This window comes from Gopherus evgoodei, chromosome 1 (genome assembly GCF_007399415.2).
Source record: "Gopherus evgoodei ecotype Sinaloan lineage chromosome 1, rGopEvg1_v1.p, whole genome shotgun sequence".
Classification (NCBI taxonomy): Eukaryota; Metazoa; Chordata; order Testudines; family Testudinidae; genus Gopherus; species Gopherus evgoodei.
In genome coordinates, this window is record NC_044322.1 from 58,235,466 (window position 1) to 58,257,808 (window position 22,343).

The 22,343-nt window shown below is 44.5% G+C and overlaps 1 long non-coding RNA gene across 1 annotated transcript; it reads right to left on the minus strand.

The window, feature by feature from the left end:
* Positions 1–4,632: 4,632 nt before the first annotated feature.
* Positions 4,633–21,027, minus strand: LOC115645944. Its single transcript, XR_003998877.1, has 3 exons — positions 21,016–21,027; positions 16,389–16,393; positions 4,633–4,727 (listed from the first exon to the last, which is right to left on the minus strand). It is a non-coding gene; the product is annotated as an uncharacterized LOC115645944 (long non-coding RNA).
* Between the last annotated feature and the right edge of the window lie 1,316 nt (positions 21,028–22,343).

Below are 22,343 nucleotides of genomic sequence, written 5' to 3' on the forward strand. Positions count from 1 at the left end.
TAATACCAACAAAGAAGGCCCTTGCACCTGTGTGGATGCTTATGGATTTCAGTGTGTAAGGATCCATCCCTGGATCAGGCTGCAGAATCGGGGCCTAAGTCTAGTGAGAGGACCATGGCTGAGGTATAGATGTCAGAAATATCTCAAAGGACCAGTGTGGTTTCTATTTTACCATTAGGAAGTTAAGATTGGGTATTTCTTGAATGGAAGTTAAGAAATACGTCTGGATTATGATAACGACATTGCCTGTCATTTCTTGGCAAACTGGGGCACATGACGATCCATAAGCCTGAATTTGTTTGTACATATTAGTGCTCATATTCTCGTTCTTTAGTCCTCAGTCCTGGAATTGAAGGCTCTCCTCATCTCCACCACTGACTATATCTCTGCTCCCATTTCTTATCACATTCCATTCTCCCCGCACCCTCCTACACATAGGGTTGCCAAACCCACCTTCATTTCCTTCTCTCATGTATATCCTTTTCCATGCTGCTCCTTATTCCTGAATGATCTCCCTATCCAAGGGAGGTTACATGGGATAGTAGATAGGGCACAGGACTAGTTTCTATTCCAACTCTACTACTGACTCACAGTATGCCCTTGGGAAAATCATATGACCTACATGTTCCTCAGTTTTCCTATCTGTAAAAGATGTATAATAATTCTTATCCAGCTTTGTAAAATGCTTTGGTATTATGGATGGGACATGCTTTGTAAGCTCTAACTATCATCATCCCAATGTGCTTGGATCCCATTCTGTCTTCATTTAAATCCCTCTTGAAAACTCAATTCTTCCATAAGGCCTACAACTACTAACCCATGTCAATATAATGTCTTCATCACTACCATCTATGGAGTAACTCATCAAGTACTGAAATAAATCACTTTCCATTGGGATTACTGCCTAAAAGCCAAATGTAATCAACAATGTCTGGGGTTGGAAGGCTGTCACAGATAGAATTCACATACTAATGAGTTGCAGCCTACTGTCCACATGGTAATGTCTGTGGTTTCAATGAAACATTGCAGAGACCTTCTTTTTACTGTTTGTTGCTTGTTAGCTCTTTAACAGATATGCGTTCCCACTGCATAGAAATTCATTTTTCCTCTTCCAATGAATACCAGCCAAACAATAGGGCTGTGAATATTGTGCTGCTCAGTAATGCTTTCTAAAATCAGATTTTTCAAAGGTATTTGCATATTCTGCCTCAGCTAGCACTCCAATAAAACTATTGCCTAGACACAGAAGGATGTTTCCTTTTGGAGTGATTTTATAAAATAATTCCCCCTGATACAACTGCTGAGAGACAAATAAATGTGCTATCCATTTACAATGTTATCTGGAGAAAACTTGAATCATCGATAAGGACGGTTACTAAGCAACCAAATGCAGTTTACAACAGTGATAATAGCACTTTGAAAGTGAACCACTTAGTCTAGTACATGCAAAGCTCCATTCTCCAGTTAGTGCAGAATTCATATTGGCTCCTCTGTGCTACTGGTGTTATTTCTGGCAGACACATATTACCAATAAGCATCGTACAAGTGAGTCTAAACCACTATTTAAAATGCTAGAACAAAACTAACAATGAATTTAGAATCTAAAAGACTAATGATTTATAAATACATTTGTGGAAAAAATCCTATAGCGTTTAATAGAAAATGATCACATTTCAATCGTTTCTTTATCCATCTTATAACATTTAATAGAGAATTCTATCCCTGCCATAGAATTCTGAAGGATGAGTCCAAAAACCTAGAGAAAGGACATCATTCTAAGTTCTATTGGATTTCAGAATAAATTCTGACTTTTCTTATAAAGGGTGGTATTTAATTAAATACAGTTAAAGCATCTGGTTTATGTCACAATGTAGCATTTTAATAAAGGAAAAACTCTTTTTAAGTGAACTATATTACATGTTATTACCCTGTACCCTGGCTGAGAACCTCTGGAGCGACCATGTTTTGATCTCTCCAATAGCTCACTAAGACGTCTTTGAGTGGTCCTCAGTACAGAGATGCTTTTAGCAGGAATGAGAGATCTTCCTCAACCCCGAAGTCCATACCTTTGTTATACCAATTATATTAGACCAGTAAAAACCAGCAGGATCTTATTAAAGGCAACAAGACAAAGATGCCACATTTATTATGATAACAAGTTGATTCATGACTAACAACTAATATCTTAATTCTTATACACACACATTATACCTAATACCTATACACACACACACACACATCCATCAGATGTTCTGCAGCTGCTGCATAGTTACCAGTCCTGATACACACACATTATACCTAATACCTACACACACACACACACATCCATCAGGTGTTCTGCAGCTGCTGCATAGTTACCAGTCCTGAAGATAGCTTAAGTTCATAGCTTGATTTTGTAGCATGGGTTCGTAGCTTGTGGCGGCTAACTGGCCAGGAAAGCCGGGCACAAGGACAAGCTGGATCTCTGTTGGGCAGGCACTGATGTCCTTCCATGTTGGCAGCAGAATGTTACCCAGAGTCTCTCATCTCACCCTTCTTTTTTATAGGCTTTTAGTTTGGATTCAAAGTCTATAGGTCTTGCTGTGTCACGCTGCCTCTGGGTTTAGATTGATCACCCATCAGTTGCAGGCGTGACTTTCAGCTTTGAACCTGGCTTTGATCTTCCTTCTGTTGTTCTGTTGTCCTTTTCTTTTTAGGGTGGATGCTTCTTACTTTGTTTAGGGCTGTTGTCTAGGTCTTCAGCCGTTGGTATTTGAACTTTATCTCATCAGGACAGGCTGGGGCTGGAGGTTGATTCCATCATTCATACATACCTCATTCACACATCTAAACAAAACTAATAAGATTACAGCAGGGTTTGCAAAAATGAAGGTTGGAGGAAGCTTTTACAAAATGGAGTGAGTATTTTAAAATGGGGTTTGAATTACAATATGGAACAGAAGTTACAGTGTAGGCAAGTGTAGTGAATGGTGAACAGAAGTTACATTAATAAAATGAACAATTAAAAACAATTTCATTTATCAGTTCTACATTATCCCACTTTTGACCCTTCAATCCAGGGGTATTGAATGGGTCACACTTTATGTAATTGTTTTAAGGCAGAACCAACATAACAGTTAGGGTTACTAATAGGACAATGAGGGGATGAAAAATTATATTTAGAACTGCTGACCAGGTGGGCTGCTTCTACAACACTTTGCCCCTTGAGTTATGACCATTACAGTAGTTGCTGACATTGTAGGGCAAGGTGATCTGTTGCAAACAAACCAAATAATTATAACTAGGTGAATACAACTAAGCCTATCACAATTGACTAAACACCAGATATAAACTACACATAAATGAAAACAATTATAGTTATAATAATTGGGAATACAATAAAACCATTACAATCATTGGGTACATTGACAAATAAAATAAGGACCAAGTTTGATGCAGCAATAGCCATCAAATAATAAAAGTTACTGAAGTCAGGACCTTTTTAAGCACACACAGCAAATAAGATTTTGTAGGAGGACCACAGTTGTCATGCAAGGTTAAGCTGATTTGGACTTAAACTAACATTTTGTTGCTAAAATGTTGCAGAATCCCCTATTTTTAACAGTTGTTCTCAAGAGGTTTCTGGGAACCTGAAAGATGGGGCCTTACAATTATGGGCCAAGGTTTTACAAGTTATGAGGGCCCAAGAACTACCCTTTAGGGCTTGGGGGAGTAGAACCAGAGTGCATAGAGGAAAGTGTGAAATTAACAATATAAGCGAATGTAACTAACAATACAAATGTATCAATAACAAACATTAACAACAAAATGACTATTAGAGAACCTACCAAAAAATAAACCTGATGCACTGGGGACCAAAGTGTTTTGTTGTTTTTTTTTTGGACACAAGTGGTGATTGCTAAGTGGATGGACTTGGGGGAAGTAGAGAGAGGAAAAGACATTTGTCCTGTCTAGTGTAGTATTTCTTTCTTTCTGTTTTTTTTTTCTGGACCCAATGCTAGCACAGGACACCAGTAGAGACAGACATAGAACATACAACACAGAACATGCAACACAGACTTTGTTGCGACACTATAACCGTGGTATTTTATATCTCTTCAGCTGGTACCAGCTCTCCTGATGTTCTCGTTTAGAGCCTGAAAAGTAGAAGCTTAGAAACAAATTAGCACAGTGCTCCCATATGGCAGACCCTGCTCAGTCTTTGCCACAGTGTGTTTGGTACTTGGGGCTGCACAAATGCTAATTAAGTGGTGCATTTCTTTGTGACTTTAGATTTTTTTATTTTAAAATCTCCAGCCACTTTGCCATGGCCTGAGGTCTGAGGCAGAAGCAGGACCGTTGTTACTGTTGCAATGGCATTTTGGCCCTGGGAGGAGGAATCTACCCAAATATCCCCCTTTCCACTCTCCAGAGGGGTCCCAAAAGTCTGCCCCTTCTGGGGTCTCAAATGTTCCTTTTTTTCTTTTTCTTCTTTTTACAGTCTGTTAGGTGGAGGTAGCTGTCATTACAAGCCTCCCACAGCAGCCAGATCCCTGCAGCATCTCTTTTTGTTGCATTTGGGGGTTTACATGTGAGGATATATTGGGCCAACCTATCCTCTAGGTCCGAAATGGTGCAGATATCTGCAAGGGCTTGTTCAGTCTAAGGACTATGCCCATATCTCTGAAGGATTTGTTTAGAAGGCATTATCTCTTTAATAAAAGGTGAGGTAGAAGCTACTTTTGACTCTATTCCTCCCTCTGAGACTGTTTTCCCTTGCCTTTTCTTAAACATTTTTAATTTTGTTCAGCAAGCAGCACTGCTGGCCCCTGGGACCCTCTTGCTGCCCCTGATTTTTCTTTCTTTTCCTGCTACCTATCCAGAGGCCAGCAGGTTTTGTTAACAATTTTATGTTTTCTGCTACCTCTTCGGAGGCCAGCAGGTTTTGTTAACAATTTTAAGTTTTCTACTACCTCTTCGGAGGCCAGCAGGTATTGTTAACAATTTTAAGTTTTCTACTATCTCTTCAGAGGCCAGCAGGTTTTGTTAACAATTTTAAGAGCTCTTTATTTTCCTGCTACCCACATGGGGGCCAGCAGGTTTTGGTTAACCAAGAATAGAACCGTGCTCGGTAGAGCCGGTTGTGTGCACATAGATTGGTTTACAATAAATGAGGCAAAAATACCAATAATCCCCCTTTCGCTATTCTCCACCAAAATGTTATACCAATTATATTAGACCAGTAAAAACCAGCAGGATCTTATTAAAGGGGACAAGACAAAGATGCCTCATTTATTATGATAACAATTTGATTCATGATTAACAACTAATATCTTAATTCTTATACACACACATTATACCTAATACCTATACACACACACACACACACACACACATCCATCAGATGTTCTGCAGCTGTTGCATAGTTACTAGTCCTGATACACACACATTATACCTAATACCTATACACACACACACACACATACACACACACACACATACATTCTCACACACACACACACATCCATCAGGTGTTCTGCAGCTGCTGCATAGTTACTAGTCCTGAAGATAGCTTAAGTTCATAGCTTGATTTTGTAGCATGGGTTCGTAGCTTGTGGCGGCTAACTGGCCAGGAAAGCCGGGCACAAGGACAAGCTGGATCTCTGTTGGGCAGGCACTGATGTCCTTCCATGTTGGCAGCAGAATGTTACCCAGAGTCTCTCATCTCACCCTTCTTTTTTATAGGCTTTTAGTTTGGATTCAAAGTCTATAGGTCTTGCTGTGTCACGCTGCTTCTGGGTTTAGATTGATCACTCATCAATTGCAGGCATGACTTTCAGCCTTGAACCTGGCTTTGATCTTCCTTCTGTTGTTCTGTTGTCCTTTTCTTTTTAGGGTGGATGCTTCTTACTTTGTTTAGGGCTGTTGTCTAGGTCTTCAGCCGTTGGTATTTGAACTTTATCTCATCAGGACAGGCTGGGGCTGGAGGTTGATTCCATCATTCATACATACCTCATTCACACATCTAAACTAAACTAATAAGATTACAGCAGGGTTTGCAAAAATGAAGGTTGGAGGAAGCTTTTACAAAATGGAGTGAGTATTTTAAAATGGGGTTTGAATTACAATATGGAACAGAAGTTACAGTGTAGCCAAGTGTAGTGAATGGTGAACAGAAGTTACATTAATAAAATGAACAATTAAAAACAATTTCATTTATCAGTTCTACACCTTTATTAAGCTACCTGCTGCAACACATCCTAGTCCTATCTGGTAATATGGAGGATCAAGAACTCTAATCGCTCCATGACTCCCTTTCTTTATAATAAAAGGTTAAAACTTAAATTATAAACACACACACACACACACACACACACACTCACACTCACACACACACACACCCCAAGTCAAAATAAACTTCAGATTCCTTAAAATAAAAGATATGCTCTAGGAATTATTTTCGGGAAGTTCTATGGTGTATTTTACAGGAGGTCAGAATAGACGGACACAGTGGTCCATTTTGGCCTAGGAATCTATGAATCTGTAAAACTATTTACACTGCTATTTCCCCAAATCAATTGTTTTTAAATAATCCTGAGCAATAGTCTAAAAAAACAAGTCTTTGAGGGGGTCTGATCAGTCTTCCATTTATGTTCTCACATCTGTTGAGTTTGTGTGTGGAGTTCCCTGTGGAGGGGACTCACTTCCTGACAGCATATTGTAAGTCCCAGATCCTCTCTTTGTTGTGTTCGGAAATGTTAAAGATGAACCCAATTCCTCCAGATAAGTCCTTTTGGTGGCTCCACTCGGTAGGATCTTGGAGTTTCTGACAAGTTCTGAATAGTTCCAAATGTTTGGGAGCTTTTGAGCCAAACTGTGTGATGCTGGTAGACCAGGTGCCAGATTATGCCAAGATCCCCATCAGGTCTTTGGAGCAGAACCTGGAGCTGGAGCACGGAGCAGTGGAGCTGCAGGTTTTTGCCTGGAGCTGGAGCAGAGCCAGAGCACAACTCCAGAGCCCTGGTCCCCATGCATCAAGGTGTCAAGGTATTATTCCCACTTTGAACTTTAGCGTCCAGAAAGTGGGGACCTGCATGTACCCTTCTAAGCTTAATTCCTAGCTTAGATCTGATAGCGCTGCCACCAACCAGAAATTCCAGTGTCTGGTACACTCCCTGTCTCCCCAAAATCTTCCCTGGAGGACCCAAGACCCAAACCCATTGGGTCTTAAAACAAAGGGAAATAAACCATTTCCCCTCCTTTCCCCCCTACCAGACTTCCCCTCTCTGGATTACCCTGAGAGATACACTGATCCAAACTCCTTGGATCCTAAAACAGAGAGGAATTAACCTTTCCCCCCCCCCTTCTCTCCCCTCACCACTCCCTGGTGAGTTCAGACCCAATCCCCTTGAGTTTTACACAAGGAAAAAAATCAATCAGGTTCTAAAAAAAGATAGCTTTTAATTAAAGAAAGAAAAAAGTAAAAAATATCTCTGTAAAATCAAGATGGAAAATGTTTACAGGGTCTAAGCTTATACATAGACTAAAGGGACTCCATCCCCCCTAGCCTAAGTTACAAGTTACAGCAAACAAGGGTAAAATATCCTTCCAGCAAAATACACATTTGCAAATAAAGAAAACAAACATAAAGACTACTCCGCCTTCTATCTAGTACTTACTATTTTGAACATAAGAGACTGTTTCATAAAGATTGGAGAAAGATCTGGTTGCACGTCTAGCCCCTCTTAGCTCCAAGAGAGAACAAAAAAAAAAACAGCACAAACAAAGACTTCCCTCCACCAAGATTTGAAAGTATCTTGTACCCCAATTGGTCCTCTGGTCAGGTTCACTGAGCTTGTTCACCTTTACAGGTAAAAGAGACATTAACCCTTAACTATCTGTTTATGACACAAGGGAACCCTGACAAATACATAGCTGGAATCGGTCTGGCTCACCAGTGTGTTAGTAGCGTTAAAATAGATACTAGAGTTATAATAATGTGTTTAGTATTTAGATTTTATGTAATGCTTGTGAGTTTCTGCATGTATTAATCTTACTCATAACATCTGTAGTCCATATTACAAGGTGTAGCAATGTGGGACTCACCCCTGCAGCACCTCCCGCTGGTCGTCTCTGGAATTAGCTCATCTAGCCTCCGGAGTGCCCCTGCAGGCCAGCATCCCAGTGCCTCTGGAACCCCATGTCCCTCTCTGGACTCCAGTGCCCCGTTATCTGGGATGCTGCCCCCTGGCAGTACACCCCTCAGTTCCCTAGGGAACCCCTAACCCCTAACCCCACCTCACCTCACCTCAGTCATAGGCTACTGCCAGTCACCAACTAATCCCTGCTCCCTGAGGCAGACTGCAGTATAAGCTACTCATCACAGGCAAGCGGTTTTTGGACCTGCTGCCTTTCTCTGCAACTCAGTACCTCTATGGGGCCTTGGACAAGGCCCTGCAGCCTGGGGAACTATTGTGGGATGATAAAGGGGACAAAAGATGTTTGTTGTTTTGCCCTCCCCCTGTGAAGATGGATACAAGTGGATTCCTCCCATCAGCTGAGAATGCATCTCAGAGCACAAGGGAGGAGAGGGATAAAAAACCTCTAACAAGAAGGAATGGGATTTCTATGCTGCTTGGACTCTGTGGGACAAGGTTTACTAGGCATAAGCAAGAAATTCTCAGTGCTTAGCCTGGGTTAGCCCTAGAGATCATATAGGGCTTGCTTATTCTAAAAGCTTCTATTACTTTTGAAACTTATGATTGTAACTCATTTGTGTATATATGTTTACCTGCTTTAACCTTGTATATAACTCTCTTTTCCTTTTCCTAGTTAATAAATATTTAGATAGTTTATTATAGGATTCGCTGCAAGCTTTGTTTTTGATGTAAGTTCTAAAGTGCAGTTAACCTGGTGTAAGTGACTGGTCCTTTGTGACTGGGAGTGACCTGAATATTGCTGTGATTCTTAGTGTAAGGGACCATCTGTCACAAAGGTAGGCTCACCCGGGTGGCAAGACAGATCAGAGTTTCCAAGGTGACTGTCTGTAACTCTATTGTCTTTCCTGAGGATTTTATACTTGATGATTGGTTGGTGAAATCTAAGTATAGAACTCACAATTTGGGGGTTATACCCTGTTTCCTAACAGTCAGCCCTGAGGTTGGTAATGATGCACTCGAGCCACTGCCAGCAACTTTGCACTTTGTTCTCTGGTCTCAGTTCAGATAGTGCTTTTGTTCTGTGCCAAACACTTGAAGTCTTGTGGCTGCTGAATTTTTGTTTCAACATCCTATTCTCAAAATGGTTTCAGGTCAAGCCACTTAGGCTTAAGATGTATTAGTGCCACAGGTAAAGGTGTCCTTATTCATCTTCTCATCGGAACTTCTGCTGAAGATAGGCCGATGCAGATTTTGACATCTGTCTCTAAAGACTTTTCTTCTTTTATCGGTGGCCATTCAACTGGGGCTCTAGAGTGTCTGCTGCTCTGAGTGCTTTCCCTGGTATGTGTTCTATGTTGAAAGAGAATCATGTTAGCCCTCATCAAAATCTTTGAATCCTAGGTGGAAAGTTATTCAGTGGTTTTGAACCCAATAACACCACTAGTAGCTTTTGGTCTGTTTCTGAAATCCAAGCCAAACAGATATACACTGAACTATTCACAGGCTCAAGTGACTAATAAAGCTTCCTTTTCCAGTTGAGCATGACACTGTTTGATTTCTGTGAGGCTTCTTGATACAAATGCAGCAGGTCTCCGGTCTTCTTCTGGCTGCCTTTATGTGATGCATACACCACTACTATTGTTGGATAGCTTACTGAATATTGTGCCAAAACTGGTGGAAATGTCAGTCATTCTTTTATTTTATTAAATGTATTTTGTTGTCACTGCCCCAGATCTGCATATTGTAATCATCCAGGGGATCTCTTGAGGGTTGTGTTGGATGAACTAAACTTGGTAAGAATTTCCCAAAATAATTTGTCATGCCTAGGAATCTTCTTATAGCAGAAACAACTTTGGGTTTGGGTAAGGCAAGTAATGTCTTCACTTTGTCTGAATCAAGCTATATTCCCTGTTTGATAATTGTGTCCGACAAATTTTAGCTGCTCCTTTCCAAATTCACATTTCAGAGTGAAACCAATTGGAAGCATGTCAGAACTGCATGAAGTTGCTCATCATGTTCATTTTTATCTCTGCCATATACCGACACATCATCTGCATGGCATAGAATACCTGGCAAACCTGACACGAGGTGAGAGATTCTCTTTTGGAAGTCTTTTGGTATGGAAGATATACTGAATAGAACACAAACACACAAAACCCCACAGTACTTTCCAAATTAGGTGACATGTTGTTAATGGGATGGATTTTTAGCAAGGGGGATTTGCTAGAAACTGGCTGTAGCATCTAACTTTGAGAAGACTTTGGTTTCTGATAACTGAGCTAACGTCTGGTCAGCTGCAGGAATTGTGTGTCTTTCTCTGCATATGCTTTTATTAAGGCCCAAACAAATCTGGATTTTGCCATTGGGCTTTGATACTACAACCATGCCTGCACACTAGTCAGTGGTTTCTTCTGTCTGGGAAATAGCCCCTATATCTTTCATTTCCTTTAATTCTTCTTTGACTTCCTAGCAAGCATATAGGAATGTGGCATGAGGCTGTCCGAGCAAAGGAAGTACTGATGGCACCAATTCCCTTTTGTACTCCCCCTACAAAGTCCTGTGAAGACATGTGGACACATCTTCCCTACAGTTAGCTTTTTGCCATTCCAGTTTCTCTACTAGGTGTAGACCTTGTATGCTAGCAGCCTTAGTAGGAGAGTTGTCAGTCCTTGAATTACATATATTATTTGATGAAGAACATTCCATCCTTTCCCCAATTTCTCAAGGAACTGGCCACGAACACCCAAGGTTTAGGTAGTGTTTCTAGCCCCACATAAAATTTTATTTGGTCTTTGTGGATCTCCATCTCAGGATCAATTATAATATTTTATTGGAATTGAAATGCCGACTGCCCCAATATCAGTTTTAAATTTAAGATTTAAGGACATTTCAATTCATGCTTGTGTACCAAGGAGTTGTCTCTCCTATTGAGAATATAGTCCTTAGAAGCATGGCCTCATTGTCCTCTGATGATAACGCTCCCTCTTGGTTGTTTCTGCTACTCTTAATGACCTGCGTGCTATTGCAAAATGTTCCATTTAGTAGCATCTCCTACATTCTGCTCCTTTTACTGGACGTTGTTGCCAGTTGCGGTTTGGTGTCTTGCCATATGTGCTGTATGTGCCACAGCTTTTTCAAGCTTCCCTCTTATTATGGTTCCTTGGTCTCTCCCTCTCTAATTGTGCACTGTTCTTGTGGTAAATTTGGTCTGACTGCTCCTGTCATATTTGTATTTGCTCTTCACGGTTGTTTCTTTAGGGTTTCTTGCTTTCTCACTTTTTGCTATAGCTTTTGCTCATGTGAGATCTGGGTCTAACTGAAGCTGTTCTGGTGAATTGATGTCTCTTATGCCAACAACTATTGTGTCTCTTATTAGTTCTTCTTTTAACATTCCAAATCAAAAGCCTCTTTCTCTTTGAAAGCAGCAAAGAGTTCTGTGGCACCTTATAGACTAACAAACGTTTTGGAGCATGAACTTTCATGGGTGAATACCCACTTCGTTGGATGCATGTCCAAACTAACACGGCTACCCCTCTGATACTTTCTCTTTGAAGCATTCTTTCTTATCCTCAGCAGAGAGGGATAGGGCACACATAAGCTGCATCACCCATGTCAAATATCAGAGCATTTATCTGGTATTCTTGTGCTTTCTTTTTGTTAAACTAGAGGCCATTTGGAATCACTCAAATCTATGGATCCAGCAAGGCCAGCTGCCTGAGTTGCCAAAGTCAAATTTCTCTAGCACAGCCATTTGCACTAGGAGATCCCAGCTTTCCTCCGTGATTTTCCACTCTCTCCATTCACTCATTGCTCTGGTAGTCTGGGATGTCTCCTTTCTTTCCTTTACTCCTTTATAGAGGGATTCACTCCTTTCTGACACCAGATGCTGTGGGGACATGAACAAAGAGCCCTGTTTTAAGCAGCAACTAGAGAACTCCCCAGCCAGGAAGTCCTACTGTCCTGTGTGAGAATAGGTCTTCATTGGTTTTTGAGGTAGGGAGTTCCACCTTGACTGCTGATGGTCTCCCTCAGCAGTTGGGAGTGGTGGAGCAGATTTCCCTTGATTGATGCATGAGGAACTGTGAGCTGGCAGACCTGGGCAGGGACAGAGGCAAGTTCCAGAGCCTAGCGCACTCTCACACAATGCAGCAGTAGTTTGGTCCTTTCTTCGCTCCTCCTTTTCGACTGGTGGAGATGAGGGAGTTGCATAGACTTCATGGTGAGCATGACCTGTTTCCCTTGCAGATCTAAAAGCACTGGTGTGGGACTCAAGTAAGGAGTTCTGTTTGCAGCAGCTCCTGTGATTACTATAGTGAGTGAACTCAGGGAGGGCCAAACATTTTAACAAGCAGAGCTGGCCTGTTTGGCAGTCTTAGACACAGTAAGCCTGATGTGCAATGAAGGAGACGTGGAGAAGAGACTGAATGGGTGAGGAACAATGAGTGGGTAAATGGGACTGGCTGGTCAAGGAGAAAAATGGTAATACAGGCCAATGGGGGCAGTGGGAAGCCGTGGCCAGCACATCACTCAGCCCGCGCCGCTTCCCGCAGACCCCATTGGCCTGGGATGGCGAACTGTGGCCAGTGGGAGCCGTGAGTGTCCGAACCTGCTGACGCGGCAGGTAAACAAACTGACCTGGCACGCCAGGGTGCTTGGCCCAGCCTGCCAGGGTGCTTACCCTGGCAAACCGCATGCCAGAGGTTGCCAACCCCTGCACTATATATTTACTGCCAGGTTTTAAAGAAAGTCGAAGCACTGAACGAGTGGAAGTCATTGGCTAAGCAGATGGAACCATAGTTTGTTGACGGGCTAAACCAGCTTTTGACAGCAGTAACCTCTTCTGCAAGTGCAGAGAACTGTTTTCATTTCATTCGGCTATTTCAGTTCAATGACTAGTTCATTCAAAGTTGAGAAACCAACTGGAAGTTGAAATAGCAAGGAAGCTTGTTTTCCTCTTCCAACCTATGAATTAAAATGAGGTGTGAGGAGGAAATGTGCTGGTTCTAAAATCTTGAAATCATAGTGACCAATGTCACACTGGGTCCACGCATTGCTAGGGTGCCTCCTACTGGCTGCGCTGGGGATTAGCTCCTCCCAAGTCGAACACTCCCTTCTTGTCATTGTTCATGCACCCTGCCATCCTCCCTTTTCTCTCTCTCTCTCTCTCTCTCATTGTGACTCACGGTGCTGTCTGTCACGTGACCCTCTGGCCAGGTCACACTGTGGTTTTCCCTTTCTGGGGGGTTATCAAAGTCTCTCCATCCAAAATGGCAGCCTTCTCCCGTGCTGCACTGACTGTGCCACTTCTCCAGTGGCTAATAGGGGAAACCAGACCTGCCCTCTACTGTGGGTTCCAGCCGAGGGACCTTCTAATTAGCAACTAAGATTTGCAGTGTCCCACCTTGCTGCTATTTCCCTGAGCCTTTTCCTACTCCACCTCTTCTAGGCTTTTGCTCCACCACCCTTCTAGATAAAGCCAGTTCCTTCAGGCTCTGGGGTTTCTACACCCCGCCCCAAGTTTGTTTGCATCTCTAACATCCAGAGAGTAGCCACAGGCTCCCTTGCTGCCATTCCCTTCCGCTGCCAGCTTCCTGGTTTTATACTAGTCCTGTCTGTTCCTTCCAGCTGGCCTCCATCATCATTCAGGGATTACTTAGGCCACCTAATTCGCCCCAGCTGTGGCCTATCCAGGTAACTTGCCTCTTCTCAGCCTCACAAATCCTTTCAGTGCTAGTGTGGGGTGAACACCATTTCGCAGCCAGAAACTATCAGTTCAATTCACTAATACAGATAATATTTGTTTAACTAATAAGTTAGTTTTAATGCAAAATATGTTATGAGGAACTTTTTTTTTCTTATGTATTGAGCACATGTAATATAGCTTTGTTTCATTTTTAGGAATTAAATGCTGGTTTTGTGCATTTTTAATTTGAGTTTAATTTCCATCCAAACAGAGCTTTACACAAATCATAAGTTTAAAAGTAATCATCTAGTAAATAAGAAATGCATCATTGACCATTTTTTTACATAGTAAAAATTCAGTATCTGAATAAATGTAAGTTAAGCTAAGTGCCAAGTATAAGAGGGGTAGCCATGTTAGTCTGTATCCACAAAAACAATGAAGAGTCTGGTGACACCTTAAAGACTAACCAGGGCCGCCTGGGGTGGGGGACAAGTGGGGCAATTTGCCCCAGGCCCCGGGCTCCACAGGGGCCCCCGAGAGAACAGGTGAGACTCGCCCTGGTCCCGGCCCAACCCCGCCTCTGCCCCTCTCCCGGAGCCTCAGCGCATCCAGGGGTGTCCCTGAACAGTGGTGCAGCGTGGCTCTGGCGGGGCCTGAGCTCCGCCCCACTCAGAGCCGTGTGGTAAGGGGGCGGGGCTGCAAGCTCCGGGTCGAGCAGCTCCTCCCCTTAGCACATGGCTCTGAGCAGGGAGGAGCTCAGGAGCCCCACCGGAGCCACGCTGCACCACTGTTTAGGGACGCTCCTGGGTACGACGTGCTGAGGCTCCGGTGAGGGGGGAGCCGGGGGTAAGAGGCTGGGGCTGGGGGGGTTGGATAAGGGGCAGGGAGTCCCGGGGACAGGGAGGGGGCAGAGGTTGCGGGAGTCGGTCAGGGGACAGGGAATGGGGGGGTTGGATCGTGGGCGTTCCGGGGGTCTGTCAGGACTCATCGGGGGTGTGTGGATAGGAGTCAGGGCAGTCAGAGGACAGGGAGCAGGAGTGGGGTCCTGGGGTGGTGGTGGTGGGGGATCTCTGGGAGATAGTGAGGGGGCAAGGAGCAGGATGGGTCGGGGATTCTGAGGGGAGTGGGTAGTTGGGGGGCAGGAAGTGGGTGGGGGTCAGATAGGGGGCAGGGCCAGGCTGTTTGGGAGGCACAGCCTTCCCTACCCTAAAGTTCATTCAGCAGTTTGAGGCTTGCAGAAGAGCCAAGCTGTGAGCTTTTCCATTAGGGCTATCATTCCTTTCACTTCTTAAATGCCAAATGATAGTCTACATTTAATTTCAGTGCCATAGGGAGATTCATGTCAGGGGAGGGTAGCTTCATTTAAAATTAGCCATTGGGGGAAGGAATCACATGAGAAGAGCAATATCCTACACCACCTACGTCCTTCCTAACTCTACTAAAGGAGACACCCCTCCACCGCATTCCTTGAGGCTTCAGAGGGGTTAATTCAGTGGTTCTCAAACTTTTGTCCTGGTGACCCCTTCACATATCAAACCTCTGAGTGCAACCACCCCCTTATAAATTAAAAACACCTTTTTATATATTTAACAATATTATAAATGCTTGAGGCAAAGCGGGATTTGAGGTGGAGGCTGACAGCTTGCGACCCCCAGTAATAACCTTGTGACCTCCTGAGGGGTCCCGACCCCCCGTTTGAGAACCCCTGGGTTAATTTAATTTTGGCACCCTGTGTCCATTCACATGCATGTGCTATTTTGAGCGTGTCAGTTTTCCACAACATAGGCTCATCCCAGATTCTGGAACAAGCTCAAAAGCTCAGTTCCTGGAGTATGTACATAAGCTATACTAAAGACAAACCCACAGTAACCATCTCCAGTCTGTGAGGGACTCCATGGAGCCAGTCTCTAGGAAACAGAGAAATGCATGGAGGTTAAGTCCATTAATGGCTATTAGCCAGGATGGGTAAGGAATGGTATCCCTAGCCTCTGTTTGTCAGAAGGTGGAGATGGATGGCAGGGGAGAGATCACTTGATCATTACCTGTTGGGTTCACTCCGTCTGGGGCACTTGGCATTGGCCATTGTCAGTAGACAGGATACTGGGCTGGATGGACCTTTGGTTTGACCCAGTATGGCTGTTCTTATGTTCTAACCTAAATGAACCCAAAGTTATGGAGACAGATATGAGTCAAGGAAGCCAGCAGAGTTTCAGAAACCTGGAAAAATCTCTGACTGGATGGGCCAGGGGTTTGGTCACAAGCTGAGGTGATTCAAAAATTTTGGATTTTTTTAAGCAGAATTTTTTATTGTTTCTTTAAACAATCAAACACAGCAAGCATCAAATATTTGGCCACACACTTCTGAAATCCCAAACCATGTTCAGGTTTTGGCAGACTAATTTCAGCTTTTCAATTAAAAAAACCACAAAAAATTTTGAAGGAAAGCAGACATTGTCAGTGATTTTTTTCTGCTTTTTAAAAACCCCTAATTTTCGGTCCAAAAAAAGTTTTGGTGGAAAATATTTGTCCAACTCTTTTAATGAGCTTTAGTGCCTTTTAGCACTAACTGATTCTGAGAACCAGTGATACCTTGTAAAGAAGTTTTCTCAAAACTGGGTTTGTGCCAAGATGCGGAAGGTTTATTTTTCCCAGGGCCGCCCATGGGGGGCAATTGCTGTGGGGCAATTTCCCCGGGCCCCACAGGGGCCCCCATGAGAATATAGTATTGCAATTTTTTTTATGGAAGGGTCCCCCAAAATTGCTTTGCCCCAGGCCCCCTGAATCCTGTGGGCAGCCCTGAGAATAACAGATTTATTTAGGCATAAGCTTTCATGGGTAAAAACCCCACTTCTTCAGATGCATGGAGTGAAAATGATAGATACAGGCATACATATATAGTAGAGAACCAATCTTGAAGGTCAATTCAGTCAGGGTGGATGTGGTCTACTCTCAATAATTGATGAGGAGGTGTTAATACCAAGAGAGGAGAAATTGCTTTTGTAGTGAGCCAGCCACTCCCAGTCTCTAGTCAAGCCCAAAATGATAGTATTAAGTTTGGAAATGAATTGTAGCTCTGCAGTTTCTCTTTGAAGTCTGTTTTTGAAGGTTTTTTTTTGTTGAAGAATGGCTACTTTTAAATCTGTAAAAGCAGCAGAGTCCTGTGGCACCTTATAGACTAACAGACTTATTGGAGCATGAGCTTTCGTGGGTGAATACCCACTTAGTCAGATGCATCAGTGTCATAAACAGATAAGTAAGAGTTAGTAGAACAAAAGTGCTTCATATCTCTTTTGCCTGGAAAGGATTAACAAGAACAGTGAGCCTGGCTGTCACCTGACCAGAAGACCAATCAGGGGACAGGATACTTTCAAATCTTGAGGGAGGGAAGTTTGTGTGTGTGCTGTTAGTGTTTGGTTGTTGTTCACTCTGGGGGCTCAGAAGGATCAGACGTGCACCCAGGTTTCTCTCCAATCTCTCCGATACAGACTCTTATCAGTTCAGAATAGTGAGTACTAGGTAGATAAAGCAAGTTAGGCTTATGTTTGTTTACTTTATTTGCAAATGTGTATTTGGTTGGAAGGAGTTCAAATGTGTATTTGGCTGAAAGGAGTTCAAATTGGTATTTTGCTGAAAAGATTTTAATTTGTACTTGTATACTTAGGCTGGGAGGGTATTCCCAGTGTCTATAGCTGAAAGACCCTGTACCTATTCCATTTTTTTAAATTTACAAAGATACTTTTTACTGTTTTTCTTTCTTTAATTAAAAGTTTCTTGTTTAAGAACCTGATTTTTTTTATTTTGGTGAGACCCCAGGGGACTGGGTCTGGATCCACCAGGGAATTGGTGGGGAGAAAGGAGGGAAGGGAGAGAGAGAGGTTAATTTCTCTCTGTGTTAGGATTACCGTCTCTCTCAGGGAGAATCTGGGAGGGAGAGAGAGAAGGAGGGGGAAAGGTGCATTTTCCTCTCTGTTTAAGATTCAAGGAGTTTGAATCACAGTGATCTTCCAGGGTAACCCAGGGAGGGGAAGCCTGGGAGAGGCAATGGTGAGGGAAAGGGTTTACTTTCCTTGTGTTAAGATCCAGAGGGTCTGGGTCTTGGGGGTCCCTGGGCAAGGTTTTGGGGGGACCAGAGTGTACCAGGCACTGGAATTCCTGGTTGGTGGCAGCGCTACAGGTACTAAGCTGGTGATTGAGCTTAGAGGAATTCATGCTGGTACCCCATCTTTTGGATGCTAAGGTTCAGTGTGGGGAATTATACCATGACAATCAGATATATACATGATGGCATATATCACATTAGTAGACGTGTAGGTGAATGAGCCCATGATGGTGTGGCTGGTGTGGTTGGTTCACTACACCCAGGGCAGGCGCTACCATTTAGGCGACCTAGGCAATGGCCTAGGGCGCCAGAATTTTTTGGGGGGTGCTATTTTGCCAGGGGGGCAGCACACGGGTCCGGTGGACCTACCGCAGTCATGCCAGTGGACGGTCCGCTGCTGGAAAGGCTCTGGTGGAGCTGCCGCAGTCATTTCGGCGGACGGTGCGCTGGTCTAAAGGCTCCGGCGGACCTACCGCAATCATGTCTGCGGCAGGTCCACCGGAGCCTTTAGACCAGCAGACCGCCCGCTGGCATCACTGCGGCAGCTCCACCGGAGCCTTTCCAGCAGCGGACCATCCACTGACATGACTGCAGTAGGTCCACCGGACCCGCGAGGGGCGGCGAAATGGCCGTCCACCTAGGGCGTCAGAAACCCTGGCGCCGCTCTTGACTACACCCTGACTGAATTGGCCTTCAACATTGGTTCTCCACTTGTAAGGAAACTCCTTTCTCTTCATGTGCCAATATATATTTATGCTTGTATCTGTAATTTTAACTCCATGCATCTAAAGAAGTGGGTTTTTTACCCATGGAAGCTTATGCCCAAATAAATCTGTTAGTGTTTAAGGTGCCACTGGACTCCTCTTTGCTTTTAAGATAAGTGGTTAAATAAATGTAGAGTGACCTCCTGGCTAGCATAAAGAAGCACCAAGCTTAGTGTAAAGGCTATATGTAGTTGGTTTAATGGTTACCAGTGAGAATTAACCTTTCTTTAAGAAAATGACTACAAAGTACAGATGCAAAACAGGATTAAAATGTATTATTTAAATCTAAGTTAATTGCTTGCAGTTTTAAATCATGACTAAAATTTAAATCAGTCCCATCTGTTCTGGGAGTGCACATTGGAGTAGAAAGTCCAGCACACATCATTCACCCAGCAGCACTGGCCAATGCAGAGGGTGGACTTGTACCATGTTCCCTCCCTTAGTATACTGCTCCCTGATCTTAGCGTTAGCCTGGAGATGTCCTAGTTCCACAGCTCAAGGACTGTGATTGTGCCCGTTCACAGAGCCCAGCCACAAAGAAAGGGGCAGAGAGCTCTCTGTGCCCTCTCCTTCACTTGTGCCCTCACACACAGTCTGCCCCTAATAATGATAATCAGTACATAAGTGTAGAAGAGATAAAGAACCACACACAAAAAGCATCCACTGGGCAGTCTTCATGGTTGAGGTAAACGCAGAGTTAAACACTCAGACTGTCCTTTGCAGATGACCCACAATGATTAGCAGATGCTTTCAGGCCTCTCGACTTTTAAAATTTCTCTGTCAGCTTCTCAGCTGTGAGGCATGTGTGGTGCATATGGAAACTAGAAATGTCTGCTGCCAAATCGGGTTTGCTGTGGCTTTTAACAGCCCTCTCCATTTACTGTTAAGATGCAGCTTTCCCCATGAAAATGTTTTATTGTTGCAAAAATATCCAGCAAAGAGACTGTCCTTGGGCTGCAGCCCTGATGTCAGTGGAGAGATGCACGCCAGACAGCCCAGGGCAGTAAAAATAGGAGATGGAAAGCCACATCCAGGACAGATTGTCGCCTTCTTATCAAAGGGATCAAAAGCTATTGATCAGGGGGTTCTGAATAGCTCATCACATTAGGGAGGAGGCAGATAGTGTGTTTTGCTGTGGATCTGACTATCAAGCAGTAGCTATGAGAATTCACTGAATAACACCATAAATAAGTAGTGACCTCACTATCTCGAGATAGCAGTGAGACCTGGCAGATGGATACAGCTAGGCAGCCACCAGTAAACGGAGTCATTGGAGTGTAGAATGGATCTGCAGGTATGTCCCCAGTAGCACCAAGGAGTCCCTCAGGTAGAACAGTGTTCAGCAGATTGCCCAGGAATGATCTGGTTGTGCTGCCAACCAGGGGCCAATATCCACTGAAAATTTCAGGCTCCCCCCCAACATATTCTTCATCTCAGCTGGTTCCACCAACTTACTTTTCCTTTGTCCCTCCCAGCTCAGCAGCTCCCCTCTGCTCTGATGATGGACCCCTCTCCAGCCCAGACAGGCTGGGACATTCCTCCAGCTCATGCAGACCAGTTCCAGCCAGCCCCTGGATGTCCTTTTCGTACACATCCTTGGGGTCAGACAGGGCTGGCCTCATCTCTGGGCTATTTAGCTAGCTAGCATCACAAGACAATTTTATACACTTGTTTGCATCTGCCAGCCTTGCCCCACTGCTCAACCTAGTGTTAGCTGGTCCACACTGCATACGACATTTCTGAATTAGACATGTGCAGCCCCTAGTCTGCTCTGCTGCCTGCCACCATCTCCCGTTCCTGAGGATGGGGTGTCACTCACTGGTTACATGACTGATGTGGTGAGGCAGGCCACTCACATCATAAACCCTTTCCTTTCTCCTCCTTTCTTGGCTCCTGCTGATTCCTCTGCTCTAGCAGGCAGCTGGTTGGCAGCAAGTAGGAAGTGGGAGCAGCACTGGGTGCCTCATCTGAGCAGAGAGAAGAACCAGCAGGGGCTAGATTCTCTTTCGCCTCCCCTCCCCACCCCCAAAGCTCCTGCTGCCTCCAGGGAGCATGAGAAGCAGCTATATGTGTATATATATGTGTTCGTATAACACCCAAGTGATTCAAGATTGGCTGTTTTTCCTAGATGTGCTCTAGGAATTATCCTGGGGAAGGTCTATGGCAGTTACACAGGAGGTCAGACTAGATGATCACAATGGTTGCTTCTGACCTTGGAATACATGAAAGTGTGCTAGGGAAGTGAGGATGGTCTTGTGGCTAAGTGCTGGACTGAGGCTCTCTGGAGATTTGGGCTCAGCCACAGACTTCCTAGGTCAGTGGTTTTCAAACTTTTTTTCTGGGGACCCAGTTGAAGAAAATTGTTGATGCCCGTGACCCAACAAAGCTGAGAATGAGGGGTTTGGGGTGTGGGAAGTGCTCTGGGTTTGGTGGGGGGGGCTCAGGGCTTAGGCAGGGAGTTGGGGTGTGGGACGGGGTCAGGGCTCTAGTCTGGAGGTGCAGGCTCTGGGGTGGGGCCGGGGATGAGGGGGTTGGTGTGCAGGTGGGGGCTCTAGGCTGGGGGTTAGGGTGCAGGAGGGGGCTCCTGGCTGGGGGTGCAGGCTCTGGGGTGGGGCTGTGGATGAGGAGTTTGGGGTGCAGGAAAGGGTTCAGGATTCGGGGGGTTCATGGCTAGGGCAGGGGACTGGGGCACGGATTTACCTCCGGCAGCTCCTGGTCAGCAGCGCAGAGGGGTTGCTAAGATAGGCTTTCCACCTGTCCTGGCCCTGTGGACCGCGCTGCGCCTGTAGCAACCAACAGCAGGTTCAGCTCCTAGGTGGAGGTGCACAAGCGGCTCTGCACGGCTCTCGCCTAGAGGCACTGCCCCCCCCAGTTCCCATTGTCCAAGAACTGGCCAATGGGAGTGCGGAGCTGGTGCTCGGGGCAGGGGCAATGTGCGGAGCCCCGTGCCCCGCCCCCCCCACCTAGAAGCTGGACCTGCTGCTGGCTGCTTCCAGGGCACAGCGCGGTGTCGGACCAGGAAGGCACTAGCCTGCCTTAGCTGGGCAGCACTGCCGACAAGACTTTTAACATCCCGGTCAGAGGTGCTGACCAGGGTGACCCAGTGCCTTACGTGCTGCGACCCAATACTAGGTCATGTCCAGAACTTTGAAAAATGCTGTCCTAGGTGACCTTGGGCAAGTCACTTACTCTGTCTCTTCTTCAGTCGCTCATCTCTAATAATACTCCCCTTACGTAAACAGGAGTGCTGGGAGGACAAAGTCCTTTCATGATTGTAGGGTACCCAGATACTACAGTAACCGGAGCCATAGGATGACAGGGATAGAAATAGAGGATACAGGTTTTAAGCTATCTGAGGAAGATAAGAGTCCAATGTTGCGGGTCCATTGTTAACTGAGGGCATACAGCACCATGCATAGTGAAGAACAGACACTGAGAAAAGGCAGAAAAGGTAGAAAAAATAGTGATTTTTTGGGGGTGAGGGGATTTTTCATGAATTTGTTGTTGAAATTTCAAATTTTCAAAAAGATTCAACCACTCTCATGGTTTTAAAATTTTGAAAAATGTTTGCAAAAACTTGTAATGAAAAGTTTCTGACCAGCTCTGGTGGAAGGCTCTGGGAAGTCTGTGTTCTCTCTTTCTGACTACACGGAAATTCT